At 43.5% G+C, this 17,123-nt stretch overlaps 1 protein-coding gene across 3 annotated transcripts in view; it reads right to left on the reverse strand.

Annotated features, from left to right (window-relative positions):
• Positions 1–16,230, reverse strand: part of LOC311231378 (uncharacterized protein) — a 159,911-nt gene extending 143,681 nt beyond the window's left edge. For all 3 annotated transcript variants that reach the window (XM_084317951.1, XM_084317949.1, XM_084317950.1), the window contains exon 1: positions 16,112–16,230. The gene's annotated coding sequence lies outside the window, so the exon portion shown is untranslated. The remainder of the gene's footprint in view (positions 1–16,111) is intronic.
• Positions 16,231–17,123: the final 893 nt, after the last annotated feature.

Here is a 17,123-nt window from a genome sequence, read left to right on the forward strand (position 1 = left end):
ATGACAAATAAAGACTTATACTTGTACTTATACCGCGTACTGTATAGTGCGAAATAAATCGTTCCAGCAAAGTAGGCTTTGTCAATACTGAACGACTTGACGACGCTTGTCAAGAACGAATCGCGCAGTAGGTTGGGAAATACTGGAATGCGCTCAGAACTATAGGAGCAGAGAAGTATTCAAGTATTGTATTCAAGTGTGGATACAAGGCTCATTCTGCTAGCGGCTTCGGAAAATCTGATCATGCGGCCATTTTTCTTTCATCAAAATATAAACAAAGGATCAAGAGCACTCCGGTAGTCTCGCGAGAGGTGCAGAAATTGGATGTGGAGTCAGAGGAAACGCTCCAAGCTGCGCTTGAATGCACAGACTGGAGTGTATTCCGTGACACAGATAACATTAATGACTACACGGAGACAGTGCTGGACTTTGTTCGTACTTTGGTGGAAGAAACAATCCCCATTACCATAATTAAAGTTTACCCAAATCAAAAGCCCTGGGTAGACAAATCCGTCCGTGAAGCTCTGAAAGCGCGCACCACAGCCTGGTGGCAGGCAACATGAATGATCACAAGGTGGCGCGATACAACGTAAGGAGGACAGGAATAGAGGCAAAACGGCGCTACAGGGATAAAATTGAACTTCAGTTTGAACAGGCTGACTCCAGAGCTATGTGGCAGGGCCTCAAAACGATGACAGACTACAAAGGCACCTCCCTCAAACTGAACAGTGACATCTCCTTAGCAAATGATCTCAATACCTTCTATGCAAGGTTTGAGGCTGGTAATAACAACACCAGCCTACAAGCCACAGCAATGGGGGGGGGGGGGTCTGCTGCTGGAGACTCAGTGTTCAGGGTAACAGAGCATGAGGTGAGGCGGACCTTTAAAAAAGTGAATATCAGGAAGGCAGCAGGACCGGACGGCATCCCCGGCCGCGTCCTAAAAGTCTGTGCCGACCAACTGGCCCCGGTATTCACTGACATATTTAACCTGTCCTTAGAACAGGCTGTCATCCCCACCTGCCTGAAGAAGTCCACTATCATCCCTGTACCTAAAAAATCCAAGCCTGCTTGGCTCAACGACTACCGCCCTGTAGCTCTCACCTCCATAGCCATGAAGTGCTTTGAGAAGCTAGTAAAGGGCAACATCTGCTCCTCCCTCCCCATCAACCTGGACCCCCTGCAATTTGCATACCGCCCCAACAGGTCCACGGAGGACGCCATAGCCCATGTGCTGCACACAGCAGCATCACACCTGGACAAGAGGAAGGGGAACTATGTGAGAATGCTATTCATCGACTACAGCTCGGCATTCAATACCATAGTCCCCTCCAAACTCATAGCCAAGCTCAGGGACCTGGGCTTGAACTATGACCTCTGCCAGTGGGTCTTGGACTTCCTGACGGGCAGACCCCAGGTGGTGAGAGCAGGCAACTGCACCTCCTCATCCATCACCCTCAACATAGGGGCCCCCCAGGGCTGTGTTCTGAGTCCCCTCCTCTACTCCCTGTACACACACGACTGTGTGGCTCAGCGGAGTAACAACACAATCATCAAATTTGCTGACGACACAGTAGTGGTGGGCCTGATCTCTGCAAACGACGAGAGGGCCTACCTCAGGGTTAGAAATTAATGGGGGCTTGGGGCATAATGCCCTTGAAAATGGACAAAATGCCCTCGAAAATCAGTTAAGGGGGGCACTTAATGCCCCCGACAGTTTACTAATTATATATATATATATTTATCTGGTAATGGAGCGTCTGTGTATCGTACGGTTCAGATGACGCGCAAATAAAAAAAATCATTTGGCGGAGCCGGTGTTCTGCACTGGCTGCAGGCAGCAGCACTGCAGCCCAATAGGGTCCAGCTGCAGCCAGGTGCTAGTCAGTTTGTGTAAAAATGGCACGCACAATATAAATCAATCTTCATTACGACTTTAAAAACATAGCCATTAACATTGCATAGGCATACACACATCTTGCCATAGCGTTAGCAGTTTGTACAAAACAACGCACGTTTTAACTATGGTAGCCCGACGCAGCCCGCAAGCTAATACTTTACCTGGAAGAGGTCAAGGTCCTGGCGGGATGGTGCCAGGAGAACAGCCTCTCCCTGAACGTCAGCAAAACAAAGGAGATGATTGTGGACTTTAGGAGGTCGGGGGTCAAGGACTACAGCCCCCTCAGCATCGACGGGGCACCGGTTGAGAGAGTGAACAGTTTTAAGTACCTCGGAGCCCACATATCCGAGGACTTGACATGGACCACACACATTGACAGTGTTGTGAAGAAGGCACGACAACGCCTCTACTTCCTCAGGCGCCTAAGGAAGTTCCAAGTCAGTCAGAAGATCCTTAAGAACTTCTACTCATGTACAATAGAGAGCATCCTGACTGGCAACATCACCTCCTGGTTTGGGAATAGCACTGCACAAGACCGAAGCAGACTACAAAGAGTGACACGTTCAGCCGAACGCACAATTGGAGGGGGGCTCCCCACCCTCCAGAACATTTACAACAAGCGGTGCAGGGGTAAGGCTAAGAGAATCATCAAGGACTCCAGCCACCCGAACAACTGCCTCTTTGAACTGCTGCGGTCAGGCAAGCGATACCGGAGTCTCAAGGCGAGCACAGAAAGACTCAGAAGAAGCTTCTATCCCCAGGCCATCAGGCTGCTCAACGAACAATAAACACTATACAACAACCATCAAATGCACACAGGCTACACAGCACACACATCCACACGCACACACTCACTTTAAATAAACAACACACTGCAGCACCCACTCTCCACACTTTAGATCACCTAAACACACTTTATATTTATTGATAAAGGATTTGCACTACAACTCGTACACCTTACTGTAAATTGTACCTACATTTGTATTTATTGGTTTAAAATACAGAGACAGTGCATATTAAGGAACATTTGACTGTAAATATGCCAGTTTAGCCAAGTTGGCTAATTTTCAACTGTAGTCTCTGGGGCAGGTGACATGAGCACAACAATAATTAAAACATAGTACAATAATTAAAACACAGTAGGAATCAGTATATGTTACAATACACTAAAATACATACAAATAAATACATTAAAATACAACCCCTCAGCAGGGCTCGAGACTAACGATGTCCCGTCGTCCCGGGGACGATCAAATATTGATTTGGGACGAACCGAAATCTTTGCTGGGACGCAACCGGGACGGAGAGGATTTTTTTTTTTCACAGGAAATGTCAATTGGCCGACTGTCAGTGCGTGCATATATTGCTGTCAAATGGTGAATGTCTCGTGCTGACTAAGTTCACTGAAGTCTAAACGTAGCGTGATTTGCCAAATCCAATGACTATCTCCGCCTCCCAACGCAGCGATACGCTAATCCAGCATCAAGTTCCTACCCACCTCTCCTCAGCCAGTCGCGCTGCAGCAGCGTCACACCACAAATGAATCTTGCATCGAAAAAGAAAAACGTGTTAACAGGTGAGGGAAATCTCTCTTACCTAGGCTTTCTCCACTGGTATTTAACCCTGGTTGACACAGTGAATGACAGCTGGTAATTGACAGTCGCACGGCACGAGACCACTGTACAAGAACCGCGGAAACCGGAAAGATCAGAATGTTATTTTTTTTTAAAAGACGCGCGCTATACTGTGGCATCCTCTCAGTGAAGAGAGCACCGCAAACATGCTGCGCTATTTGAAGAGGATAAACACAGACCCAAAATGACCAACAGGGAACTGCATCCAGCAATACTACCCCTGAGTCTAAGGTGAGGACACATTTAAATCACAGAAGTGTAATGTTAGTCTATTGGAACTGTATACAGTTATCGACGCGTTCTAGTTATAGCTGCTTATTGCTAGCTAACGTTACTGACTAACGTATCAGACTGCCACTGATTAATCCATAGTTCACACTATTTTATTCTTATTTTTAATATTATTATATTGTTATTCCTATTTTAGTCCTATTGACCTAAATGTTTATTGTTGTTCAATGTGAGCGATGTATAGTCTGCTCTGTAGTGCCGAATTTCCCTCGGGATTATTAAAGGATTTCTATTCGATTCTATATTAACACGTAATGTTACTATCATTGCGAGTTAATTGGCATAACGTTACATTTATCTAAACGAACGCGGAGATATAGACGACAGGCTATAGGCAAACTTCACTTCAGCTACACAATGAATCCATATTCAGTGAGGAGGGCCCGCTGGAATTTAGCAGCAATTATCAATATCGACCAGGAGGACAGCGCGATCTAAGGGACATGTTTCATTACTAGTCAAGTGTCATTACTTTAGTTATCAAAGGTGGAATCTCTAGACGCAATGACATTATGTAGTTTAAAGCTAAACTACGTTTTTCTTTCTTGTTAGAAGAGGGATAACTTATTCAGTTAGATTTGATTTGATCTTTATTTATCTCTAACATTTTCAACCATAAACACACATTTGTAATAATAAAAAACTAAAACGAAATAAAATACGTTTAAATATATTTTCCTATGGAAGGAATAATCAACATGGCTCCAATTGGTTGACTATAACAGCACCGTGACCAAATATCCCTATACTAGCACCTTGTTAAACACTTTTTTTTATATTTATTTTTAATCATAATTATTCTTGTGAAATCTTTCCACCATGGGAGCCTTTTGACTAAATCAATTTATTCTCCCCTTCTCTGAATGGTGTTTCTTATGGCAATAACAACTATAGACGACGACAACCAAAGTAAAGAAACTACATTTGATTTTTGGGACGGTTACATTCACTTTGGGACGGTTAAAATTTTATTTCGGGACGGTTCTGGGACGGTGGTGAAAAAAGTTTGTCTGGAGCCCTGCCCCTCAGTTAAAATGGTCGCACACTTGACCATCTCTCAACCATGATTTTTAAGTTAGTTTTAAATGAGATGTAACTTTGATACTCCCTGAGCCGTGTTGGCAGACTGTTCCAGGTGTGGGCTGCTCTCACGGAAAAGGCTGTCTGACTAAAAGCAGACCTCCTGTTTGGGACTACACAGTCCCCTCTGACTACAGACCTGGTATATCTATCAGCAGATGCTTTCTGTTTTATGAAAGTACAGAGGGGGGGGGAGGAGCCAAGCCATGTAGGATTTTATAGGTAAGGCAGGCATCTTTGAATTTGACAAGATTGTCCCAGCACAGTAGGTTCTGGTTTGCTATGCTATCACAATGGTGGTGGCTGTTTGTTTTCCTGTCCAGAACTTTCACAGCCTGATAGTAAACTACCTGTACAGATCGTAATGTTGTACAGGAGGCTTGTGTCCAGCTAGTCAGACAGTATGTTAAGTGTGACATAATAATGGCATTAAAATACAGTGCTGCTGCTTTTGTACCTCATCCCATTTCTGCTTTGCAGCACTATAGTATTGTATATTAGTACACTGCATAGTATATTGTATATTATATGGTAACTCAGTTACTTCTATTCTGCATCGAACATTGTACATATGTCTATACTGAACACTGTGACGTCATTTTTTACTTCTAATTTACATGCTATACTATTTTATTTCATACTTATCTTGTCTAATATGTGAATGAAAAAGTTTAACGTTGCTACACAATGAACAATACATATAGGACTTTGAATGGGCCCTAATAATGGCAATGTAGCAATAGAATTTAAAAGGTTATAGCCCTGCAAAGAAGGGGTACTTCTCCATAGACAAATAGAGCTGGCAATCTATGGTATATCATGAATTTAACTAGGGATGCCCCGATCACGTTTTTTGCCACCGATACCGATTTCCGATCGTCGTGAGCCATATCGGCTGATACCGATCCGATACCGATCGTTTTTGATTAAAAAGAAATAAAAAAATTTTATATAAAAAGTTTTTTTTTTTTCTTTTAATAAAATATATATATTATATAATTAGACTTGTAGTTGTATTATCTGCGAGACATCGCCACCACGCAACAAGTCAAAATGCTCGCTATCTGCAAACAGCTCCACTGTCTGTGTGTACTCTAGTAGCCCTAGCTCCAAAAAGGATTCTCCGGCGCTGCAGCGGGACCCTATTGGTAACGTTATGCTTTGGTCATTTCACATTCAGCAAGCCCTCAGCTCGAATACGCATTCAATCAATGTTATAAGACATTGATATCAGGAGCTATCTGTAGCTACTGCTAGCCGGCTAGATGACGTTAAGACAACTATTTAGTTCAATCGGACATTTCGTTTTGAACCGTGAACTAACGCAAGCTAACGGAGATATCAACATGGGCTACTGGACTTCCTGGGGCATTTGTTGATATCCGGAGCTATCAGTAGCTAGCCGGCTAAATACCGTTAGACAATGCCTACTAAAAGTGAATAGTTGACTGGGTAATTTTGTTTAAACAGTAACGATAGCTAGGTAGCTAACGTTAGCTCAGGTCGAATGCACTATCTAGACTCAGCAGAGGAGGTCCGCCTCCGTGTTTACAAACTCTACACGGGTACGGGCGGGGCTAGGGAGGAGGAGCAGTTTGCAGGTCCTGTGCGTCTGAGACAAGCAAGTGAGATATCCACTTGATCAGTTTCCGCGATCGGCGAATATGACTAATTATCGGAATTCCCCGATCGCATATTTATACTGATTATCGGCCGATAACGATCGGGGGCCGATCGATCGGGGCATCCCTAAATTTAACCCATGGCACCCAAAGTGTTAATTGATTTTCGGGTATTTTTTTTGTATTTCGGGGGCACAACATTTTTATAATGAAAATTAACATAAAGATTATAAAACATTGTTGACACTTTTTTTTACAGTCTTCGTCCCTATGTTTGATAACGTAATGTTAATGTCTCCATATATAGGGCTCTACGCTAACCTTTTTCCCAGGGAGCACATGTGCTCCTAAATAAAATGTTAATAAATAAAATCTAAATACAAATTTAAGAGCACACAAAGAAATTTAGGAGCACAGTGACAATTGTTCAAGTAACACACACGATGTGTGACATGGTTGGTTTCACCTTCAATTATCTGTAAATAATATACATACTCTATCTAAATAGATTAAATATGATTTGTCCCCGAGGGCAGGGAACAAAATTAACTTTTTGACTTACCAGCCATTTGGCTGGTAGATTTTAAAAACTACCAGCCAGGCAGATTTTTTACCAGCCAAAAATTAAAAATAGCTTTTTAGTATATCGCCATGTGTTATTATTACTATATAATACTCTCATATGCTATTTTCAATTAATATCATAAACAACATAAGGAATATTAGCATAATTTTGAGTGGACTGAAGGAATGAGTCAGCGTTAATAGTTTTAAATGCAAATAATTTATTGAAACATAGAAGTGGGGTCGGGGACACACACACTGTTTCAACTCACCACCCCCGCATCATATTGTAGTCTAGTCTGTCTTCAAACTTCCACTCCTCTCGAAACCTTTTTATATTTGAATATCAACATTATCTGTGCATCCTCAGTAATCCTCAATTTACTACAATATACTCCTCTCCTGAGTCCTGACTAGTGACTTCATCGTCTTTCCAAACGCACGCACACACACAGAGAAAGGGAGAGTGCCCCCCCCCCCCCCATTTCCCCAGTCCACACCGTCTGCTGTTCTCTATGGCTCTGCCGCTGATCAGGATTAGCTTGTTAGCTTACGCTAACATAACGTTCATTTCGGGCGATGTGGGCATAAAGGAATGGCGACGATGCAATGCATGTTAGATGCATTTGACCCGTTGTGAGAAGAAGAAAAAACCACAGACTTATTTCGGCTCGCAAAATAGGCGCACTGCTGTGTAGCTCTGCTCTCAGGGAACAAACTTAACTTTTTGACTTACCAGCCATTTGGCTGGTAGATTTTAAAAACGACCAGCCAGGCAGATTTTTTACCAGCCATTGGCGGGTGGCTGGTACTTATTTTGTTCCCTGCCCGAGGGCAAGTTGTGTTGTTGTCTTGATATATCTACAAATAGCAGACGAATAGCCGGTTGCCTCTGGATCAATGAATGTCTAATATTGAATAATATTATTAGCTATTTTATTTTTAACATCCCTAATTCCAACAGTCAAGAGGCTTGTTTCAAATTGATACATGAAAAACCCCACACACGCAACAACATCCACCTCAAACACAACAAAAGAACAGAGCATCTCATGAACTTATTATGTCATGGACTCTATGGACTGTCAGCTGAACTTGCACCAATGCATAGGGAAATAGTCAGACATCCCAGAATTATTTCATAATACAAGTTTTGAATGGACGTTTGGATTAAAATCATCAGGAAGACAGCACTGGAACGTTTGTGAGTATAGGCTCTGGCCAGATCTATCAATGAAATACGTTGCACGCTCAGCGCTGTGGAATGAAGGAAATGCGCATCGGGATCGGATTTGGATGTTATTCTTTGAAGTTGTGTTACAAATGGAACGGTCTTTCCCCGCCGAACACAAGTTACTTAACGTTACACAGGTCGCGCTATGCAGATGCTTAGCTTGCTAACGTTAAGATAGCAGTGTAATGTGTAACTTAAGTTACACTATGCATGCTTGATGAAAGCAGAGCAGAGCTCTGTCTGTCTGCGTTCGCACCTCTCAAGCACCCTGTAACACGCAGCGGGCCCCGCCTCCCTCCCTCCTTGCATTCCACCCAAAAACTGAATTTCAGTCCAGTTTCTGAACTATTAACAGCGGAGCTGTTTTGTAATCTTCACTCATCTCGCACACTGCAAGTAAATGATTTTTCCGGTTCGCACACACACATATTATTAGGGGCAAATACGAGGGAAATGCTCGCACTGTAGAGCATATATATAATTATATATATAATTAGTAAACTGTCGGGGGCTTTTCTTGCCCCCCTTAACTGATTTTCGAGGGCATTTGGTCAATTTTCGAGGGCATTTTGCCCCAAGCCCCCGTTAATTTCGAACCCTGACCCGGACCATGATAGTACTCGTAGTATTTTCTTTTGTAAGCTTTCTAGTTTCTTGAGATGGCTGGGGTAAGTGTTGCACCATATGACATTACAGTAATTAATGAGGGGTTCATACAAGGTTTTGTATAGAGTGAAAAGGGCAGGCAAGGGAAGAAAATTACGTATTTTGCAGAATAAGCCAACATATTTGGACAGTTTTGTTTGTAGATATTTTATGTGGCATTTGAAATTGAGTGACTCATCGAGGAGATGAGTCATTGAGGAGATGTTGTATGCGTTCTATGCATATGGCCTGGGCAGCCAGCATCAAACTGTAATAACAGCAATCTATAATCCATTTCAGAAGAAGAACGCATGCAATAAGTTATAATAATAATTATTATTATTATTGAAAAGTTCTGGATTTATAAAGTCGTATTTGGGGGCAATTGACCAATGGTTTGATTTCAACTAGTGCACTGCAACCTTGCCCAGGCCCGACGGGGCCCGGCCCGGCCCGGCGGGTTCGGGCTGGGTAGGGCTTTTTTTTTAATAAATAATTCGGGCTCGGCCGGGCCCGGGCACCGCCGTTTTTATTTTTTTATTGCGTTTTTAAAAAAAAAAATTCATATAACTAGGGTTATAGGATAACCTTCGTTTTAAGATTCTTTTAAGCTTTCTCTTTTGCGCCAGAGAAACATTTGGATGTAATTACTGCAGCGCGCAGGGAGAACTCAGGGGACAAGTTCAACTCGATTGGTTGTGTTGGAATATAGCCAGTTGGCGAACGTTTTAATTTGTTCTTGGGATGTATGTAGCCGGTTTTGTTAACGGTGTTCAACGCGTTGCTGACGTCTGGTGAGTGATGTTATTATTTGCTGGGTCTCGACTCGCTACCTGTTTTGTTGTGATTTTCATTACGTTGCTCTGCTCGAAATATGATTTCTGTTTTCTGTTTGTTTGTTTGACTGAGTAGGCTATTGTGTGTCGTGTGTGTGTGTGTGTGTGTGTGTGTGTGTGTGTGTGTGTGTGTGTGTGTGTGTGTGTGTGTGTCAGCGTTTCCGTTAGCCGGTAATTACCGGTATTTGACCGGCAAAATCTGGTGAAGTCCGACATATCTAATCTCTCCGGTCATAATGTCCGGTGAAAATAATTCCCTCTAAACACAATTAGATTATTTGAATTGTATTAAAATAGGCTAAAATTAAATAGCCTATGCGATGAACGAAACAATCATTACATTTGTCGTTGCTTCACCAAGCAGCCGGTCAATGACATCCTGTGTCAGCGAGCTGGCAGCTGATATATTTACGTGAAGCATGGCTTGGCAGGGTGCAGTACTCCAATTCAGCCATTGGCAATTCAGCTGTTGGGTGGGGGCGCTGCTGACACCGCTGCTCTGCTCTGTCTGCTCCTGCTCCATGCTTCACGTAAATATATCAGCTGCCAGCTCGCTGACACAGGATGTCATTGACCGGCTGCTTGGTGAAGCAACGACAAATGTAATGATTGTTTCGTTCATCGCATAGGCTATTTAATTTTAGCCTATTTTAATACAATTCAAATAATCAAATTGTGCTTAGAGGGAATTATTTTCACCGGACATTATGAGCAGCAGCACCAAGTCGTTGGGAGGTGGAGATATACATCACGGCGCAAACCCACGATAATGTTGCCGTCTCTCTGCCAAATTTCTCAGTTCTTCGCTTGATATAATTAATACAAATGTCCAATATAACGGAATTCGTTAGCTCATAAAAATGTGATTATAACAGACTGCTGTTTATTAAGGTCGGGCAGAATGCCCACCGACACCTCAAGTCGGCAGCAGCACGCAGTCTCGAGGGACTTATTTTATTTGGAATATATTAATGACTGTATATACGCAAAAGTAGTCTAGTTTTAAGTTAAAATATTATAAATGCCTTGATGATGTCATTCTTTATATAGGCCTATCAATTGTTTTTAAGCTCAATAAACTCTGACCGGAATTTATCCCATTTGTCCGGTAGATTTCAGACCTGCAAAAAAAAATTCTAACGGAAACCCTGGTGTGTGTGTGTGTCAAAGAAGATTTTATAGCCTTCAATACGTTTTACGAGGCTGATGTGTGAGTCAGAGATATAAGCGAGCACTGGGAGAGACGGCATTGCGAAACAGGCTATGTAAATGCTTCTTAGTTTTGTTTATTTATTACGTTCATATAAAACCGTGTTTCGAATATTTAAAACAAATACAAAAAAATTTATATTTTAATAATAATAATAATAATAATAATAATTTTTTTCGGGTTTTCACGCGGGCTAGGGCTTAAAATATTATTTACAGTCAGGCTTATTTTCGGGCAGGGCCTGAAGTTCACGGGCTCGGGCAGGGCTCAGGCTTTATTTCAAGGCCCTTGCAGACCACTAATTTCAACCCATGAACTCCTTCCTCTCACCTTTTTATATATATTTTTTTATTGTATCTATCTATCTACTAAAACTATTGTATTGTTTGTTTTGTAAAGTGTCTTTGAGCATTAGGAAAAGCGCTATATAGGGCGGTTAGGTGGCGTAGCGGAGATTGCGTTCGTCACCAACCCCGGAGCTGTGAGCTGGATTCGCCTGTTCAAATCCAGCTCACAGCTCCGGGGTTGTCACCAGCTTGGCTGGCCGTTCACACTAATACAATTGGCTGTATTAGAGGGTGGGAGAAGCTGGCGGGGTGGGTCGGGGTCGTTGTAAACAGCGACTCCTACAGTTCGGTCGGGGCGCCTGCTAAGCGCGGATAGGACCTGAGTGGGATAGTGTGATCCTTCCACACGCTACGCCCTCTCAGGGAGGATCCGCGCTGCCAGGTGAAAAGAAGCGGTTGATTGGCTGGACGTGTGTCGGAGGAAGCACGTGATAGCCTCCACTCTCCCAGATGATCTGACTGTGGGGGGTAAGTGCGCAGCGACCAGGAAGGGGATTAGGAATTGGCATACGACTAACATTGGGATGGGAGAAAATCGGAGGAAAAATGGAGGGGGGAAAAGATCAATAAAAAAAAAAGGAAAAGCGCTATATAAATCTGATGTATTATTATTATTAGGAATGGTAGGCTTTTTTAATGTTTCTCATCTGGGTAAGAGTTTCTTATCTGAGTAAGAGTGCTCTCGACCACTCTTAGAATGTGGTCTTGCCTGAGAGAAAAGCAACAATAAGAAAACATTGCTGAATCCCAAGTAACTACAAAATAAGAAGAAATGCTAGTTAAGAATGAAATCTGTTCTTATGGCTTCATGAATGAGGCCCATTGCTTGTAGAAAGGGAGTTGTGGTGTTATTAATTAATAATTAAAACGCATTATACCACACCGTGTACATAGTGTACGAGAGAGGCAAGAAGAACACAGTGTGAATGAATGAATGAATGAATGAATGAATGAATGAATGAATGGATGAATGAATGAATGAATGAAAACTTTATTAACAGATTGCAGAATGGGTACAGTACAGTACAGCTCAATACATACAATTGTTAAGGGGATGCAGACCAGAGAAAGACTTTCGTCTTGTTTACATCAGGGTCCCCCATTTTCAATTCATCGTAACATATATGACATACATGACATACAGATAGACAGTACTGCTACATCTATACATTTATGACATACCAGATTTGCAATTACAGTACTGTTTGTGATACAAAAAGAGTCCAGAAAGAAAAGAGTATATACATTAGGCATAGAAACTGTACATTGGATTGGGTAGGTGGGGGTGGGGGGGGACTGTACATTGGAGGTGGTTGGGTGGGTGGGGGGGGGGGGGTTGGGTAGGAGTGGGGGGGGGGGGGGGGTTGGGTAGGAGGGGTGGGGGGGGGACACTGTACAACTGTACCAACAACACTGTACATTGGATTATTGACAAGCCCATACTTGGTAATTTACTGTACATTGGAGGGGGTTGTGTTCGGACATTTACAGGGGCCAGTTTCGAGTTGCAGTCTCCCTTAGGTGTTTTTTGAGAGTGTTTTTGAAAGTGGGTAGTGATTCACATTCCTTTACAGCTTTGGGTAGGGCGTTCCACATTGATGTGGCATAATTGCAAAACGTGTTTAGTCCCTTGTTTGAGCCGAATCTGGGTTTAACATGATTTGTGGAGCTCCCTCTGGTGTTGTCATCACACACATAATCACATCACACACACATAATCACATCACACACATAATAAACCTCTCCATAAAACAGGGACACGTCCCCAAGGACTTCAAAATTGCGAGGGTGACCCCTCTGCACAAAAAGGGCAGCAAATTAGACCCAGGCAACTACCGCCCTGTTTCTATTCTCACCTCCATCTCGAAAGTCATGGAAAAAATAGTCTACGAACAGGTCGAAAAGTACCTAGCCTCCATTCTGATTGACAAGCTAAAAGCAATTGGTTTTGATAGTCTATCAGTGAGCTGGATGCAATCCTACCTTGAGGGGAGGGAACAGATGGTGGAGGTAAACGGTACCCTATCCCCCCCCCTCACAGTGAGCTGTGGTGTTCCACAAGGAAGCATACTAGGACCGCTACTGTTCCTAATTTATGCAAATGACATGTCGTCAGCTTGTGACTGCAACTTGTTCCTGTTTGCGGACGACTCAGCCCTGCTGGTCTCTGACAAGAACAAGTTACAGGTTGAAAAAACCCTCAGCTCGGAACTAGGCAGAATCTGCATATGGCTCGCTGATAACAAACTATCATTACACATGGGCAAAACAGAGTCCATTCTCTTCGGTTCAAATAACAAACTCAGCAAGACCGACGGCTTCTCAGTTACAGTGGGTGACAATATTGTCACAAGGAAAGATGAAATTACCTACCTGGGTTCCATCCTAGAGGCTAATCTCTCCTGTGACAAAATGGCATCCAATGTAATAAAAAAAGTCAACCAACGAACTCGATTCTTGTACCGGATCTCCTCTCTGGTAAACAAGAATACCCTGAAGACTCTGGCAGGAGCACTCATTCAGGGGTACTACGACTATGCTTGCACCTCATGGTACCAAAGCACCTCAAAGGCGCTAAAAACAAAATTACAAACATCTCAAAACAAACTGGTCAGACTACTGCTTGACCTTACTCCTAGAACCCACCTCACCCCTGCCCACTTTGACAACCTAGGATGGCTTAGAGTAGACGACAGAGTACAGCAACTTGGGCCTGGTCTACAAGATACACTACACGACCAAGGTACCCATGTACATGGCAAAATACTTCCCAAAGGTCAGTGAATACCACGATCACAACACCAGAGGGAGCTCCACAAATCATGTTAAACCCAGATTCGGCTCAAATAAGGGACTAAACACGTTTCGCAATTATGCCACATCAATGTGGAACGCCCTACCCAAAGCTGTAAAGGAATGTGGATCACTACCCACTTTCAAAACCTCTCTCAAGGGACACCTACGGGAGACTGCAATTCAACACTGGCCCCTGTAAATATCCTAACCCAACCCCCTCCAATGTACAGTCATTTACCTAGTATGGTTGTCAATAGTCCAATGTACAATTTTGTTTGTTTGTACAGTGTCTCCTCCCCCCCCCCCCCCTCAATGTACAGTTTTGCTTGTTTATACAGTGTTTTTAGCGCCTTTGAGGTGCTTTGGTACCATGAGGTGCAAGCATAGTCGTAGTACCCTTGAATGAGTGCTCCTGCTAGAGTCTTCAGGGTATTCTTGTTTACCAGTGAGGAGATCCGGTACAAGAATCGTGTTCGTTGGTTGACTTTTTTTTATTACATTGGATGCCATTTTGTCACAGGAAAGATTTGCCTCTAGGATGGAACCCAGGTAGGTAATATCTTCTTTCCTTGTGACAATATTGTCACCCACTGTAACTGAGAAGCCGTCGGTCTTGCTGAGTTTGTTATTTGAACCGAAGAGAATGGACTCCGTTTTGCCCATGTGTAATGATAGTTTGTTATCAGCGAGCCATATGCAGATTTTGCCTAGTTCTGAGCTGAGGGTTTTTTCAACCTGTAACTTGTTCTTGTCAGAGACCAGCAGGGCTGAGTCGTCCGCAAACAGGAACAAGTTGCAGTCACAAGCTGACGACAGTGTGTGTAATGGAGCTACGGAGAAGCTTTGATTGATTGATTGAAAAGTTTATTAACAGATTGCAGAATGGGTACAATACAGTACGGCTCAATACATACAATTGTTAAGGGGATGCAGACCAGAGAAAGACTTTCGACTTGTTTACATCAGGGTCCCCCATTTTCAATTCATCATAACATATATGACATACATGACATACAGATAGACAGTACTGCTACATCTATACATTTATGACATATCAGATTTGCAAATACAGTACTGTTTGTGATACAAAAGTGTCCAGAAAAGGAGTGTATATACATTTGGCATAGAAACTGTACATTGGAGGAGGTTGGTTGGGTGGGGTGGGGTTGGGTGGGTTGGGTGAGGGCTGTACATTGGAGGTGGGGGGGGGGGGGGGGGGGTTGGGAAGGGGACACACACACATTTTACACTGTACATTGGAATATTGACAAAGCCTTACTTGGTCATTTACTGTACAACTAGGTTAGGACATTTGTAGGGGCCAGTTTCGAATTGCAGTCTCACGTAGGTGTTTTTTGAGAGTGTTTTTGAAGGTGGGTAGTGATTCACATTCCTTTACAGCTTTGGGTAGGGCGTTCCACATTGATGTGGCATAATTGCGAAACGTGTTTAGTCCCTTGTTTGATCCGAATCTGGGTTTTACATGATTTGTGGAGCTCCCTCTGGTGTTGTGATCGTGGTATTCACTGACCTTTGGGAAGTATTTTGACATGTACATGGGTACCTTGGTCGCGTAGTGTATCTTGTAGACCAGGCCCATTGCAAGTTGCTGTACTCTGTCGTCTACTCTAAGCCATCCTAGGCTAATAAAGATCCTCACAACCACAGCAGAGGACTCGGGTATTAGTTACAGTGTGAAGCAACACGACACCTGTGTGCTGTAGTCGTGGATCTTGTAGACCAGGCCCGAAAATGATCCGGCTAACTCAGTTACAGGGCCAGGCCCAGGAACTCAGGAACAGGGCCCAGGCCCGCTGCAAGTTGCTGTACTCTGTCGTCTACTGTCAGCCATCCTAGATAACTATGCTGTCCTGTGTCAAATGTTCCGTTTGAGCTGCTGCTGCAAGGAAGGAGCAATAAGAGGAAAACAATGTAAATATAACTGTACTTACGTTTTGATCCCGTACAGTTCTGCCACAGAGACGTTAGCAAGAGACTCGTTTAATGTCTCTGCTCCGACTCACAACAAAGACAACAACACACTTGATCTGGTTCACAATCGGGTTCAAAGTCAGTCGTGTTTGCACGGAGGAGTTGACGGTGACCGATAACAGACGTGTTGTGTTTAACTGGTCCTTTGATAAGGGTTTTGTAGCAGAGAAGCGAGTTAAAAGCTCCACAATTTAAACAATCCTCCTGTAGAAACGTTAGCTGCTGGTTTTAACAGCGACGCGCGGCCATCTTAGATGACTCACTCGCACCGTTCAAGCCGTAAAACTCCAATAGGGTCCAGCTGCAGCGCCGGAGAATCCTCTCACTGGCATCCTGTGGCAGCCACAGGACGCGCGCTGATTGGCGGAAAGTACGGAAGTATCTCGAAGTACGTCTGCGCTGATTGGCGGCGAGGGACGTCACTCTACATTGGGCCTAGCCCCTCCCCCTTGACCAAGCACGGTTGAGACGTTGATTGATTGATTGATTGAAAACTTTATTAACAGATTGCAGAACGGGGACAATACAGTACAGCTCAATACACAATTGTTAAGGTGATGCAGACCAGAGAAAGACTTTCGTCTTGTTTACATCAGGGTCCCCCATTTTCAATTCATCAGGACATATATATAAACCTTGGTTCCCTCCTACTGTTCCTTCTTCTCACTTCTGCCCCTCCCGGAGAGATCATATTATGTGCTGCTGTATTATGAGACAACGTGATAAATAAACCGCTGCCAGCAGAGCAAGGCCAAAGATGGAATACCATGCCTCTTGTATACATTATTGTTGCCCCATAGCCAAATCTGTTAACACAATGTACAGCCTTGCTTGTTTGTACAGTGTTCCCCCCCGCCCCCCCCCCCCCCAACCCCCTCCAATGTAAATTACCTAGTATGGTTGTCAATATCCCAATGCACAGTTTTGCTTGTACAGTTGTAGTGTTTCCCCACCCAACCCCTCCCTACCCAA

The sequence above is a fragment of the Notolepis coatsorum genome, assembly GCF_963971535.1.
Source record: "Notolepis coatsorum genome assembly, chromosome: 7".
Taxonomy (NCBI): Eukaryota; Metazoa; Chordata; class Actinopteri; order Aulopiformes; family Paralepididae; genus Notolepis; species Notolepis coatsorum.